Source organism: Trichosurus vulpecula, chromosome 9 (assembly GCF_011100635.1).
Source record: "Trichosurus vulpecula isolate mTriVul1 chromosome 9, mTriVul1.pri, whole genome shotgun sequence".
Classification (NCBI taxonomy): Eukaryota; Metazoa; Chordata; class Mammalia; order Diprotodontia; family Phalangeridae; genus Trichosurus; species Trichosurus vulpecula.
Window position 1 is genome coordinate 164545760 of NC_050581.1, and position 13458 is coordinate 164559217.

The 13458-nt window shown below is 35.3% G+C and overlaps 1 pseudogene; it reads right to left on the bottom strand.

The window, feature by feature from the left end:
- Nucleotides 1-7104: 7104 nt before the first annotated feature.
- Nucleotides 7105-7511, bottom strand: LOC118831687 (annotated as a pseudogene).
- Nucleotides 7512-13458: the final 5947 nt, after the last annotated feature.

The window sequence follows — 13458 nt, forward strand, 5'->3', positions numbered from 1 at the left end:
CCCAAAGAGACCATAAAAATGGGAAAAAGGACCCACATGTACAATATTATTTATAGCAGCTCTTTTTGTCATGGCAAAGAACTGGGAATTGAGGGGATGTCCATAATTTGGGGAATGGCTGAACAAGTTGTGGTATATGACTGTAATGGAATACTATTGTGCTATAAGAAATGATAAACAGGCAGACTTCAGAAACACCTGGAAAGATTTAACCGATGCAGAGTGAAATGAGCAGAATCAGAACATTCTACACAGTAACAGTCACAGAAATGCAAGGATCTAAGACAACTCCAAAGGACTCATGATGGAAAATGCTATCCACATTTAGAGAAAGAACTTTGGAGTCAAATGGAGCTGGAAGCATACTATTTGCTCTCCTTTTGGTGTTTTCTTTCTTCTTTCTTGTGCTTCCTCCTATTAGTTCAAATTCTTCTTTACATCATGACTAATGTGAAAATATACTTAATATGAATGTATGCATAGAACCTGTATCCGATTTCATGCTATCTTGGGGAGAGGGGATAAAAGTGAAGGGGAGAAAATTTAAAACTAAAAATCTTATGGAAGTGAATGTTGAAAACTGAAAATAAATTAATTACTTATTAAAGAAAATAATTATGCTCAATTTCAAGGTAGATTATTCCTGGGCACAAGTCATTTCCCCTGGTTTTTGGTAGATCATCTTCCAAGCATGACATTCCTTTCTCATAATGATGAGTAGCCATGAATGAGTGTTCCTTAGTGTGTGATCTATCTCTTTTGGCCCATTTCTATTTTCTCTGTCTAGAGAACTCTGAAGCTTAACCTTTCTATATTCTTAAAAGTTGTATTCCTTTTTGACATGATCTATAAATCTGAATATTGCAAAGGTGTGCAATAATTTTGTGTAATTTTTTAATGATTTCCTGATACGGTATATATTGTTTGATCAAGTCTTTTCTTTGTTTTTTTTTTCTTGCATAGTTCATAATTTCTTTTTCTTCTTACTCTGTGTTTTTTTTGGAAAGGCTTTTCTTTCAAAATATAAAGTTTCTTAAATATTCTTCCAATTTTCCTCCCTTCTGACCCTGTTCTAATATTTCTCACTACATCACTGTATATTTGAGTGTTGACCCCCTCTATTGCAATCATGCTTCCCCACCCCTGTGCACTTTTTACTACTTTACTAAAGGTAAACAACATCTGTTTTTCTATTGAACTTTTTATTAACAGTTTTATTTTCACTTTTTTCTTTCCTCATTTCTTTAATTAAGCTTACAATCACTCTATGGGTCTCTGTGGTCATTCTACTATCTTTTCAAGGGTTCTATTCTTCAAATACTTTCTTTGGTTAGTTATTGAACAGTTTGTACCTTCTCATGAGGTTTTATCCTGGTTTTTCTCACCTCATAGGACACTTTTTAATCATCAGTGTGTCAGTAATCTCTGTTGTTGTCCATGTGAGAATTCCAACCCCCAAAGCAGACTACAATCCATCTACAACTTAGGATATAAGTATCTGGAAGTTGCTTGACATTCAGAGAGGATAAATAGCTTTCTTAAGGTCTTATAACTTGTAAATATCAGTGGTGAATGGTCCTGGGAAACCAGATTGTTGAAAGGTATACTTAGATCCTATCCAGGTCTTATTTGAGTAACCCAAATTAAGTTGACATCCTCAAACTGCCCTTCTGGAAATTACCCATATTCTGTGTGTGGCCCATTAGGAAATATCTTTACCACTCTTGTATGAACTGTATAAAATGTAACATCACAAAGACTGGGGAGATAGCCCTACCTTTTTCTAGCTCTTTCCTTTGCCAAATGACCTAATAATCTTTTCTAAAGTTATTTCATGTTTTGAGGGTCAGTCTCACTGCTAGCATACATGCATACATACATACAGGTATACATATATGTTATTTAAACTATATTACACACTAAACTATACACACATGCATGCATGTATGTGTATATATTGGTATATACATTTGTAGTATGTACATAGTATATGTATAAAGATACTACATGCCTTTATATCTATACTTATATATACAATATGTGGGGATGTATATGTGTGTGTTTACAAGTGTGTGTCTGTATCTGTCTGTCTGTCTTTCTGTGTGTATATATACACACATATTAATAGACTATATACATTAAAATATTATATATACACATATGTATATATATATGATATATGTATGTATATAGGAACACATACACACATATGTGTGTATATCATATATGTGTAAATTATTCTTTTCTCTGCTTTTGGAAAGTTTTTTTTAATGAGAATCTTCATTTATATATGTACTCTCACTCAGCCATCCTTGTAGAAGTCTCCCTACTCCATTACTCTATTCACTAAGAAAGAGTTAGAGAGCCCTCTACAGTGAAGAGAAAAAAACAAATAGTGTTAGTTTCTACCATATTACCTTAAAGTCAAAGTTTGATTTTACTGATTTATTTTGCCCAAATCCTAATTGGGCAACTTCACAGATGTTGTTAACAAAAACAGCAGCAACAAAACTTATTTTTTTTTTGAGGAGCTTGAAATGTGACAAAAAGGGACATCTTCTTTGGAGGCACTAAGCTATAAATTAATCAAAGTTCATGCTGATAGATACAGAAATTTCCAGCTATAAAATTGTGTGTTTCTCCATAAGCATGTGGACACAAACACATTTGTTCCTTACAGTGATAAGGCAATATGCTACTGTGTGCTCATTTGTATATTGCTTCTTGAAACATTATATCCCTCCCATCGCCTTGTTTCTGTGTCTTATTGTTCAAATTTGAAATGTCTGTCCTCCACGTCTCCTAATTACTAAAGACTTTTTCCCAACTTTGACCTGTTTCAACATTTCCAATTCACCTGAAATTCTTATCCCCATAACTATATTGGAATCACGAGTAAGGATACGGTGAATGATTTGCTGTCATTAGCCACTGTCCTGATTCTAAGTGAGTCAGGCATAGGTGTGTCTGTCTTTCTGTCTTGGCCCTGTTAAATTCTCCTTGTGAAAGTGAGCAGCTCTTTACCCTTGAGATGCTGATGTATTTACAGGACTGACTCTGGCAACTAATGATTATAAATCACAGAAAGCCTGATAGTACAGATGAAAGTGAATATGTTAACAACCAGGGATTCACATGAGAGCTTCAGCTTCGTCATGGCAGAACTATTACTGAAAGTCAGCAATTGATTATTGTAGAGCCACATGGAGAGAGAGGAAAACAAAAGGGTTTTGATTACTAAGCTTTAGGTTTTTGGATTTGCTGGAAAAGTAAATATCTTCTGTAATGACATGCAAGGAAGCAGAAGAAAAGGATCTATCACTGCTTGGACAGCTGTTTACATTTCCTTCCGTCTGGAGCCCAAGTGCAAAGAATAAAATTTGGGTTGATTAGAAGACCGGGGTCAGAAAATTAAAAATGAAACAAAATCCAAGATTCCCCCCAAAAGCAGAATGAGCCACACACTGATTTCCCCTAAGCTGACACAAATTCATTTCATCTGAAAAGCAATAAATATTCAGAATGCTCAGCAGGACTAAGATGTGCAGTCACTTATTTTGTTTCCCAACATCCATTACTAATCATTGTTTCCTATAAAGGCAGGCATGCTCCAATTCACTTATACTCTTTGAAGACTCAAAAAATAGGGCCTTATACATACCTTTTTCCATAGAGGGATAATAATACCATTTGGGGGGGGATACACCTTCAAATATATTACATAAGCACCTTTAAGAGAAGTAAATCAACAAAAGGCTTATTGACTGTATCCAACCGTCAATGCCTCTTTAAGGCTCATCAAAGCTTTAAGAATATTTGCAGGTCTGGACATTATGTGAGTTGATAGGGCAAATAAAGAGAAGTAGTTATGTTTATTCTCAACCTCAGAAAGCTGTATTGTTGGGTTTTGGAATAATTGCTGCCTGCCTCCTAGCAAATTAGAAGGTAAAAAGAAAGTCCATTGTCCTAAAAACAGATAAGACTCCAAGATGGGGGTACTTTGTGAAAAAGGACAATGGGGTATCTCAGATAAGCTATCCTAAGAGCACCTCTGGTTGCCATCTAGAATGGCTATGAGACAACCAAATAAAATACAAAATGTCTAGTCCCCATTATGAGACCTGGAAAGTCTAAGAGAAAATGTACAGAAACAAAAATTGTAGGGAGAAAGAATAGTAGCATTTAACTCATAGAACAAGCCTAATGGACTGGCTTTGTTGGTAGCAGTGGCTTTAGCTACAGAGACAGTAGTGATTATATTAGAAAGGCAACCATAAGGCAGAATGAGAGCTGCAGGGATAGAAAGAGATTATTCGACAGCTAAGAGGCAAAGCTGACTATGATTGGCAGCTAGTAGGTATATCTTGACCAATAACAGCTAGGAAAGTCAAGGCACTACGTAGCAAGCTGTTCAACAATTGAAGCAAGGTCTTCCTATAGTTGTAAATTAGGGGATGTGGAGCTACTCCACCTGCTGCTTCTGGTCGTTGCTTTAATTTTTCTTTAAAACTAAATTAATAGAAAATAACTCAGTAAAGGAAGTAGTTTATTTAGACTGCTGTTGAAATAATTCCTGTCATTTAAATCTATTGGAATCCCTGTGGTTATAATGAATAACCAGATATCTAGGTATTTTTATATTGATGTCTGCCCTGTTGTAATTTTTATATTAATGAGTGTGAAAACTGAAAAGTTCTTGGAGATACTGAATTTCTTTTCATTGAAAAAAAAGTTTATGAATGTTATGCTCATTCAGCACAAGCTCTCTATTGAGAGTTTAGAGATTTTGATTTGGAAAAGACCTTACAGATATCTAGTCCAATCTATAATACAGAAACAGGAAAATGAAAAAGGAAGCTCATCTCAAATGAGGATTGTTTCATTCTTTGGACTTGTTCTAGCTCAGGCCCTCACACACAGTAGGCACTTAATAAATATTTTCAATTGAGTTATGAGATTTAATATATACCATGGAAATAGTAAGATTATATTAATTTCCGTTAGCTTCCCATTAAGAGTTTCCCCCAATGCCTTATCCTGGTGTGAAAGTGAATTTGGGTACTTAAAGACTATGCCGTAAAAACCCAGGTTTGGCTAGATCCAACCAAGCTATTAATTAAGTCTGCCATTATGAGCTCACTGATAGAACTGACGCTTGCCTTGCTCACCTTATTTTCATAGTGAAAATGCTTTGTTTTCAATGTTGGGCTAAGAGGTATATGTATAGAGACAGATCAATAATTCACACAGATATTTGTAAGAAATCCTTTTCTAAAACTACATTTTCAAACTAAGAACCTCAGATTCCATATTTTTTTCTGTGTGTGTGGGGGGGGGGTGGGGTAGGGAAGATCAGGTAGAAGTTGAGGAGAAGGGAATAATAAGTATTCGAGTTTTCTCATATTTTTTTGGGAACTTGCAGTACCTAGTCAGTTATTCCATGCAATGCTTTAAATTAAAATAAAAGGTAAACTGAAGTCTAGCTATTAAACTCCAATGATGATAAATTTATCCATGGTAAATGAAAAAGAAAAAAAAACCTCTTTATTATTCCCAAATCTTCTGTTTTGAAAGGGAGGGGTCAGAGGGAGGAAGGAAGTAGAAAGTAGGGAGGGTGGGAGAAAGAAATAAAGAGGGAAATATAAGTGTGGAAAATCCATCTACTGCTATGGTCCAGCAACTCATTTAAGTGAATTGTCACACAGCAAGTCATCTAATCAGAAGAAGGACTTGAATCTGTAGTCTCTCCAACTTCAAAAAAGTTCTCTAGCCAAAGATGCTCAGTTCCAGAATTCATATATAAAAGTATACTATTGTCATCAACATTATTATCAGCATCCCCACCAATAAAAATAGCAATTTCACCAATGGCAAAGTGACCATCATCAATTCCTCTATATACATATAACAGGAAATTGATAATCCATTAATATATTCAGAATAATATCATTTCAAAACAAAATTAAAATATGAGCTAGTTAATTCAACAACAAAAAAGTGAAGTATTTACACTGAGACACGGTATCTAACAAAAACCCTCTTTTTTAAGATGAAGTATTTCAGCCCCTGAGGTACAAAATGAAGGTGCCTATGTTTAGAAATACTGCCTTTCAAAATATTGGTGATTGTTTTTATATCACAATATAGTTTAGAAAATGTTCCTTCCTTCTTTTACTACCAGAGAGCCATTCCCATAACTACCATAAGAAAAAAAAGAGATAAATCGAGTTTCACGAGTGAACATATCAATCAAATCCAACTGCATAGATAGTGTTTCAAATCCACCGTTCCCCATTGTTAAAAAAAAAGGGGGAAGAAGATTGTTTTCAGAGTTTTCAATTGTTCTCAAGTGCTTGTCCCTTATAACTGCACAGCTTTCAGCTTGAATTACCTTCCTCTTTCCATTTACACTATCATATCAATATTTGTTTGTCTATTGTCTTGATTTTATTTACTTTATTTGTTTCCATTCATGCTTGCATGTGTGCTCTAGCCATCTTTCATATGAATACTTACTGTTGAAGTGGTTTGTTCTTCGATGCATATTATACAGGATGTCATTTAAATCTATAGCTGTAGCAACAATCTGCTCACAGCAGCTGTTGAGGTATAAGACCAACACAAGACCAACAACAAGAAGGTTGCTAGCACAGGTTCTTTGATCTACTTTTTTAAGGAAAACAACTTAAAGGGGTTAACAATCTCACTTTAATCACACATACATGTATCATTTGCTTAGTTCAGGGGAAAAAGCAAGCACCCTGAACTTCAGAGCAAATATAAACAAATTACAAACAGAGACAATATAAACAGACCAAATCACAATCCAGTTACCAGAGAAAAACCAATGGGTCTGGGTGTAGCAAAGCCGGGGGGAAGTTACAAAGGCTAGCCCAGAGTCTCAACACTCCTTCCGTGAGTGAGCCCCAAAGGAAATACACCAACCACTGAGTTTATATACCCTGTTCACAGTCAAAGGGCATCACAACATGTGAGCTATTCAGTTCACTTGATAGCATAAATTGTCATAGCTGTTTTTGTTGTTTTTTTTTTTTTTTGTATTTCGAGGATTTATTTAACACAAACAAGAATGTGCAAAGCTCTTTACTCATTTTCTTCACTCCTCAGTCTAGCATTTGGATTGGTGATCTTGATGGCGAGCTGAGCTGCTCTCTCAACAATAACTTTCTGATTCTCAGAGGATACATTGTGAGCGATTTCAGCACAGTAAGATTTGTTGCACATCAGGAGCACCTCGAGTTCTTTGACGTTGTGTACCAAAAACCTTCCTGAATCCACTCGGTAGCATGTGTTTTGCCTTCTATTGCTTCCATAACCAATACTGGCATCAAGATCTGGCCCTTGAATCGTCTTCGCACCCTGTTGTCAATACCCCTTGGTTTACGCCAGTTTCTCTTGATCTTGACATATCTGTCGGACTGGTGCCGGATGAACTTCTTGGTCCTCTTCTTGACGATTTTAGGCTTCACGAGGGGTCTTAGGGCAGGCATGGTGCCAGCGCAGGAAAATGACCCCTCCACGGGAAGCGCCGACAGAAAGAGAGAGGAGGGCCAGATTTATTTTTTTAAATAAATACAAAAAAAAAGTAAAATTGGTTTATTTCAGTATAGTTATGCAACAAAATGCTTGAGGGATATAAAATTTCAAGATGTATCCTTAATTGTGGTTCTTCTGTATTTAAGTGTTCTCAAAACTCTAATGATGATCTCAAACTCTGATGAACATGTCTATGTTTGTTTCTATTGATTTAACATTGTCCTCATTGAACTATAGTGAAATGGATGTCAGGCAATTACCATTCACAGAAAATTTTTTGAAAAGAAACCTTCACCAAGGGAGCATTTTGGAGTATCTATTTTTAAAACCATCTGTACTGTTGGCTTGGAGTTGGCAGAGTAAGCTGTGGTCTTCAACACAATTCTCAACTTCTCTGTTCAAGATATTACAAGGTTTGGTCCATTCCAAGTTGTAAATTGCTACATTTTTAAAAAATAAAATTTACTTAAAAATGGTTCCTGAAGACCTTTACTATCTGGTGATTCTGTGAAAGCAACCCATTTTAGTTTTCCATAGCTTGTAAAATGAATGCTAGATTTGGAGTTGGGGAAATATAGTCAAATATCATTTCTGCCATTTGTGTGACCATGGGACAGTCACAGAAACTCTCATTAGTAAAATTAAGTGATTAAGTCTAAATGTCTTCTAAGATCATATCCAGCATTTTATCTATGATCCTATGAAGTTTTTCCTTTAATTTAACTAAATGTTTCCCTGTGATTTCCACTCATTAAATCTTGCAAAATAAACTTAATATCTCTTCTAAATGACACCATTTCTAATGTATGAAGGCAGCTTTCTTGTCAAATTAGACATTCTGGCATAATATAGCCATAGAGTTTCTGATAAAAATTAGTTTATGTCAAAGGAGGACTATAACTGCTGTGCTGACGTAAGTATGAATGTATATAAAATCAATTTAATGGGTAAACTAAATAATTACAAGCCTAGATTGATTGGCTTAATTTTAACTATAAAAAGAGAATAGATGAATGATTTTTAAACCACTCACTTCATGTGGGAGACAAAACATATAATCATAATAGTCAAAATGAGAAGAATAAATGAGATCTATTTATTTCAGATGACCCTGAAATGAGGCAGTTACAATCATGATTTCAGATGAGCCATCAACAACAAAAACCAAATGACAATGTCAAGAAAGATAAAACTGGAGAATACATTATCCTTAAGGGCACTACTGAAAATGGGATACACACCTATACATATACATAAATTATGTGTTTATCCATATATGCATGTATATAAGTGTGTATACATATGTGTGTGTATATACACACCTACATATATCCACAGCACATAAATTGATAAAACAAAATCTAAGCAGTAGGAAAAAAAGGACTAATTACAAAATGCATGGGATAATTTAATATCCCACTTCCAGAGCTGGGTACAAAAATCAGAATGAAAAATAAAGGTTTGAACAGAATATTGGAATCAACATATTTAACTGAACTTTGGCAACATTTCTATGGTAATATTGAAGAATATATGTATTTCTGAGTATCTGAAATGATCACTGGCTAGTTTACAAAAAATATATATAAACAAATGTAAAAAGGCAGAATTAACATGCTTTTGTGTCCATAATACAAGGAAGTAATTAATAATGGAATATTGGGGAAAGCTATTGTATCAGTAATTAAGGTGGGACTTTTTTAACTGTTTTCTCTTTTGAAGCACTTATTTAATCAAGTGCCCTTGATGAGTCCAGCCTTTGTTTCTTTGATTAAATCAGGAGTCTTTGATGACCTCCTTACCTCAAGGGAAAGCCTAGTTTACATGGGTTTGAGTGACACCAGAAGCTTTTAGGTCCTGGGTTTGAGGCACATGGACACATTATTTATTTTTATTTTTATTTTATTGTGCCAAATTGTCAAGTTGCAGGCATGAAAATCTGCCCAGCACACAGTATAATAATCATTATCAAACAGAACTTTAAGAAGTCCACTGTGTGTTTTCTTATCACTGAAGGTAGCACAATTACCTATATTGTAAAAGTGATGTGCAAATTTATCTTTTGATCACCAGTCAATACACCCAGATTGTGTGTGTGTGTATGCATGCGAGTGTGTAGAACAAAAGTACTTTACGAAAGTATAAAAAGTACTTTTGCCATTTAGATTTGCTATAGACAAATGGAATGAATAATTAATTTTATTTTATTTTTTGCAACAGGTGAATTAAAGATTCAATTAGGTTCACCAAGAGCTATGAAAAAATGGTGAGCGAAAGCTTCAATTTGCAGTAATAATTATATGATTCCTCGTATTTGATATGTCCATTTGTCAGTATCTGCTCTCTGATAATTTCATCTACTGTCTTATGTGTTAGTTTTCTTCTAAGCTTGCCACTCATTACATGGAGTAGTTCTGCTGTACTGATGTAACCACTCCTATCTTTGTCAGAGACCTGGAGTGCTTCGTGGATTTCTTTCTTCCACTGTCTGTATCTTTCATTTTTTTTTCTAGACCTCATGGTCAAAAATTCAACATTCACCCCTTATAATATCTATTCTCCTTCAGTTGAAAATTGACCCAATGACCTTATGACAGTTCTAAGAAACTTTAGTCTCGATGGTACCACCTTGTATGTTTGTCAAAACAGTGTGAAGGATTCCTTAAATTCAGCAATCAGCTCTTTAATCAGCTGTGAAGCCACCATGCCTGAGAGGAGAGAGAAGAAGGAAGGAGAAAATCAGACTGTTTGTTCTGCTTCCATGGGGAGGCTGCTTCACTAGCATTATAACCACTATCAGGCTGCAGCTCTGGCCCTGGAGACAGATAACAAGGCCGTTGTGGCTGCTCTTTCAGCTGCTGCTACAGCCAACACCTCCACCAGGATAACTGAGCTGAAGGTGTTCTAGTTCAGGGATTCTATTCTTTTCTATGTCATGGATCATTGGCAGTCTGCTGAGTCTACGGACTACTTAAGATAATGTTTTAAAGTTCATAATAAATAGTATCCATATTACAAAGGAAACCAATTATGTAGAAATATAATTATCAAAAGGATTATCAAACAGTTCAGAGAAACCAGATAAAGAACTCCTAATTAGTCCAACCAGTATTTAAAAACGTCTTTTATTTATGAGTATTTGTATATCTATCCACACAAGCATATACATATACAAACACACACATATGCATATATATGTGTCTGTGCACGTGTGTAGAGAGGCATTTTTTCATTTAACAGGCTTTTATTTTCTCTCTCTCTCCAATTTCCCATCTCATATACATGCCCTGCTCTCTCTGACACTACCACCATTTTAGTACAGGCCCTCATCGCTTCATACCTTGATTATTACAGTACCTGCTAGTGAGTCTGCTTGCCTCAAGTTTCTCTTCCAATACCACCTTCCATTTAGTCACTGAAGTGGTTTTTCTAAAACACAGATCAGATCATGTCATTCCCCACCCCCAAACTAAATAATCTCTAGAGAGCTCTCTAATGCCTTCAGGAGCAAATACAAAGTGTTCAGTTGGCATTCGAAATCCTTTGTACCTAGACCCTCCTATCTTTCCAGTGTTCTTTACACTTTACTCCCAAAACATAGTCTTTGATCCAGTGCCACTGGCCTCCTGACACATAGTAGGTGCTTAATAAATATTTATTGATTGGTTATTTTAACATTTGAGGTCTAATACTACTAGGACCCTTTCTTCCTCTTCCCTCTTTTCTCCAAAATTTCCTTGAGATTTTTGATCTTTTCTTCCAGATGAATTTCCTTATTTATATGTATATTTATATGTATATATATATATATGTATATGTGTATATACGCACATATATAAATATGTATATACATATGTGTATATGTATATATATGTACTGAGCATTTTGTAGCTGAAAGAAAATGAAGGTAAAAATTAAATAATATTTTCATTTTTATTATATTGATATGGCTTATTTATGAAAATTTTTTCATTTTATTTGTCTTTATTACATAAAGAATATTTTATTATTATAATAATATAGTTCACATGCACACAAACACACACATACACACACACATGCACACATCTTGATAGATATACTCTCAAGTACTTTATACTTTTGTAAAAAGAATTTCTCTTTGCATTTTTTATAAATATATGGAAATTTAAATAACTTATATCTATTTTATATACTGCTACTTTCCTATAGTTTGGACCTGTTTATTTAGTTAGTTCATTATTTAAGTCTACAGTGTATTTGTTAAGTGTTCATAAAACCTTTTTAGAAAATGAGCATCCCATCATTGGAAGTAATCCAATGCAGTCTGAATTAGCACTTTTTAGAGATGCTGTAGAAATTTCTACTTTAGGTAATTAGTCGGACTAGATTACCATTAAAGACTCTTTCGAATGTAAGATTATATGATTTTTCCCCAATGATCTTTCTTTTATTTTTAATTGGCTTACTTGTTTTGGGCACTATGTGGATACGACTTATATTTTCTTGACAATTCCTTTTTGATTTTTTTCTTTGTCTTTTGATGAAAAGAAATGGTTTCCTACTAATGTTTGCTGGGGCTCTTAAATCACTGTTACTACTGGATTGCCTATAACCACTTGGACGTTTTCATACCTTGCTGGTTGAACACCACAAGTCTGAGAACCTTCCCTTGCTCTGTATTCTCTCCCCCCCCCCACCCTCTCTCTCTCTCTCTCTCTCTCTTCCCCATGCCCAGGGCCCCAAATTGAAAGCAAAAGGAGATGGCTCTCCAAGGTGACCATAACAATGGCTCTATGTTTTGTCTCAAAATTGCCTTATTACTCTTAATCACATAGTGTTGGGAAAGTATTGAACAAGGAAATTCTAAATCAGAATTTTTCCCTTTCTTTCTTTATTTCTTTCTTCTTTCTTTCTTTCCTTTCTTTCTTTCTTTTCTTTCTTTCTTTCTTTCTTTCCTTTCTTCCTTTCTTTCTCTCTTTATTTTATTCTTTCTTCATTGGTTGGGTAGTCTGTGAAGCCTAGGGACATCTCATATTGTTTCAAAATTGTAAAATAAAACTTAAAAGATTACAAAGTGAACTAATTATATTTAAATGGAATTATCTATGTCTTTATATAAAAAAACAAAACAACAACTTTGTAGACACCAGGTTAAGAACACCATTAAATGAACTCAGGAAATATCAGTTCTAGGACCTTACCTAAAGGAAAACTCTGACTGTGTGTGTGTATGTGTGTGTGTGTGGGTGTGTGGGTGTGTGGATGTGTGTGGGTGTATGTGTGCACACACGCATGTGTAGGGAGCGAGAGAGAGAGAGAGAGAGAGAGAGAGAGAGAGAGAGAGAGAGAGAGAGAGAGAAAGAGAGGCGAGAGAAGCATACTTCATGGAACAAAAGGAAAAACCTGATTTTATTTTCATTTTGATCAATACTTCAATCAAATTTGATCTCACGTCCCTTTCTCTTCTAGAACTTTGCAATTTTGTAAAGCTCCTGGTTATAGGATTGAAGGAAAAGGTGAGGTTAAAAAAACCAAGTACTGTACTCACTATTTCCTTTGTCCCTCAACTATAGAATGTTGTCCTAGCCCACCGGGGCACTGTATTGTTAATGTATTTTTGCTTAATTTGAAGATCTTCTCATCCATTAAAAGGCCCATGTGACCTGCTAAGTCACATGAGCCTGTGGTGGGAGGAGCTTCCTGAACTGGTGGAAAAGGAAGGGCAGAACAGAACAGAGGAAGTTGGTCAGAGCACTCAGAGCTGAGGGAGAGAGGAAGCAGGCAAGCAGGCAGCCAGCTGTGAGTGTTTGTTTGTGGGAAGGCCCTAGGAGGGGGAGGCCTTGGGAATGGTTGTGTCCCCTGAATTGTCACTGTGGATAGGTTTCTTTGTTGCTGTGATGGATGTGGCTTTCTGGTGTT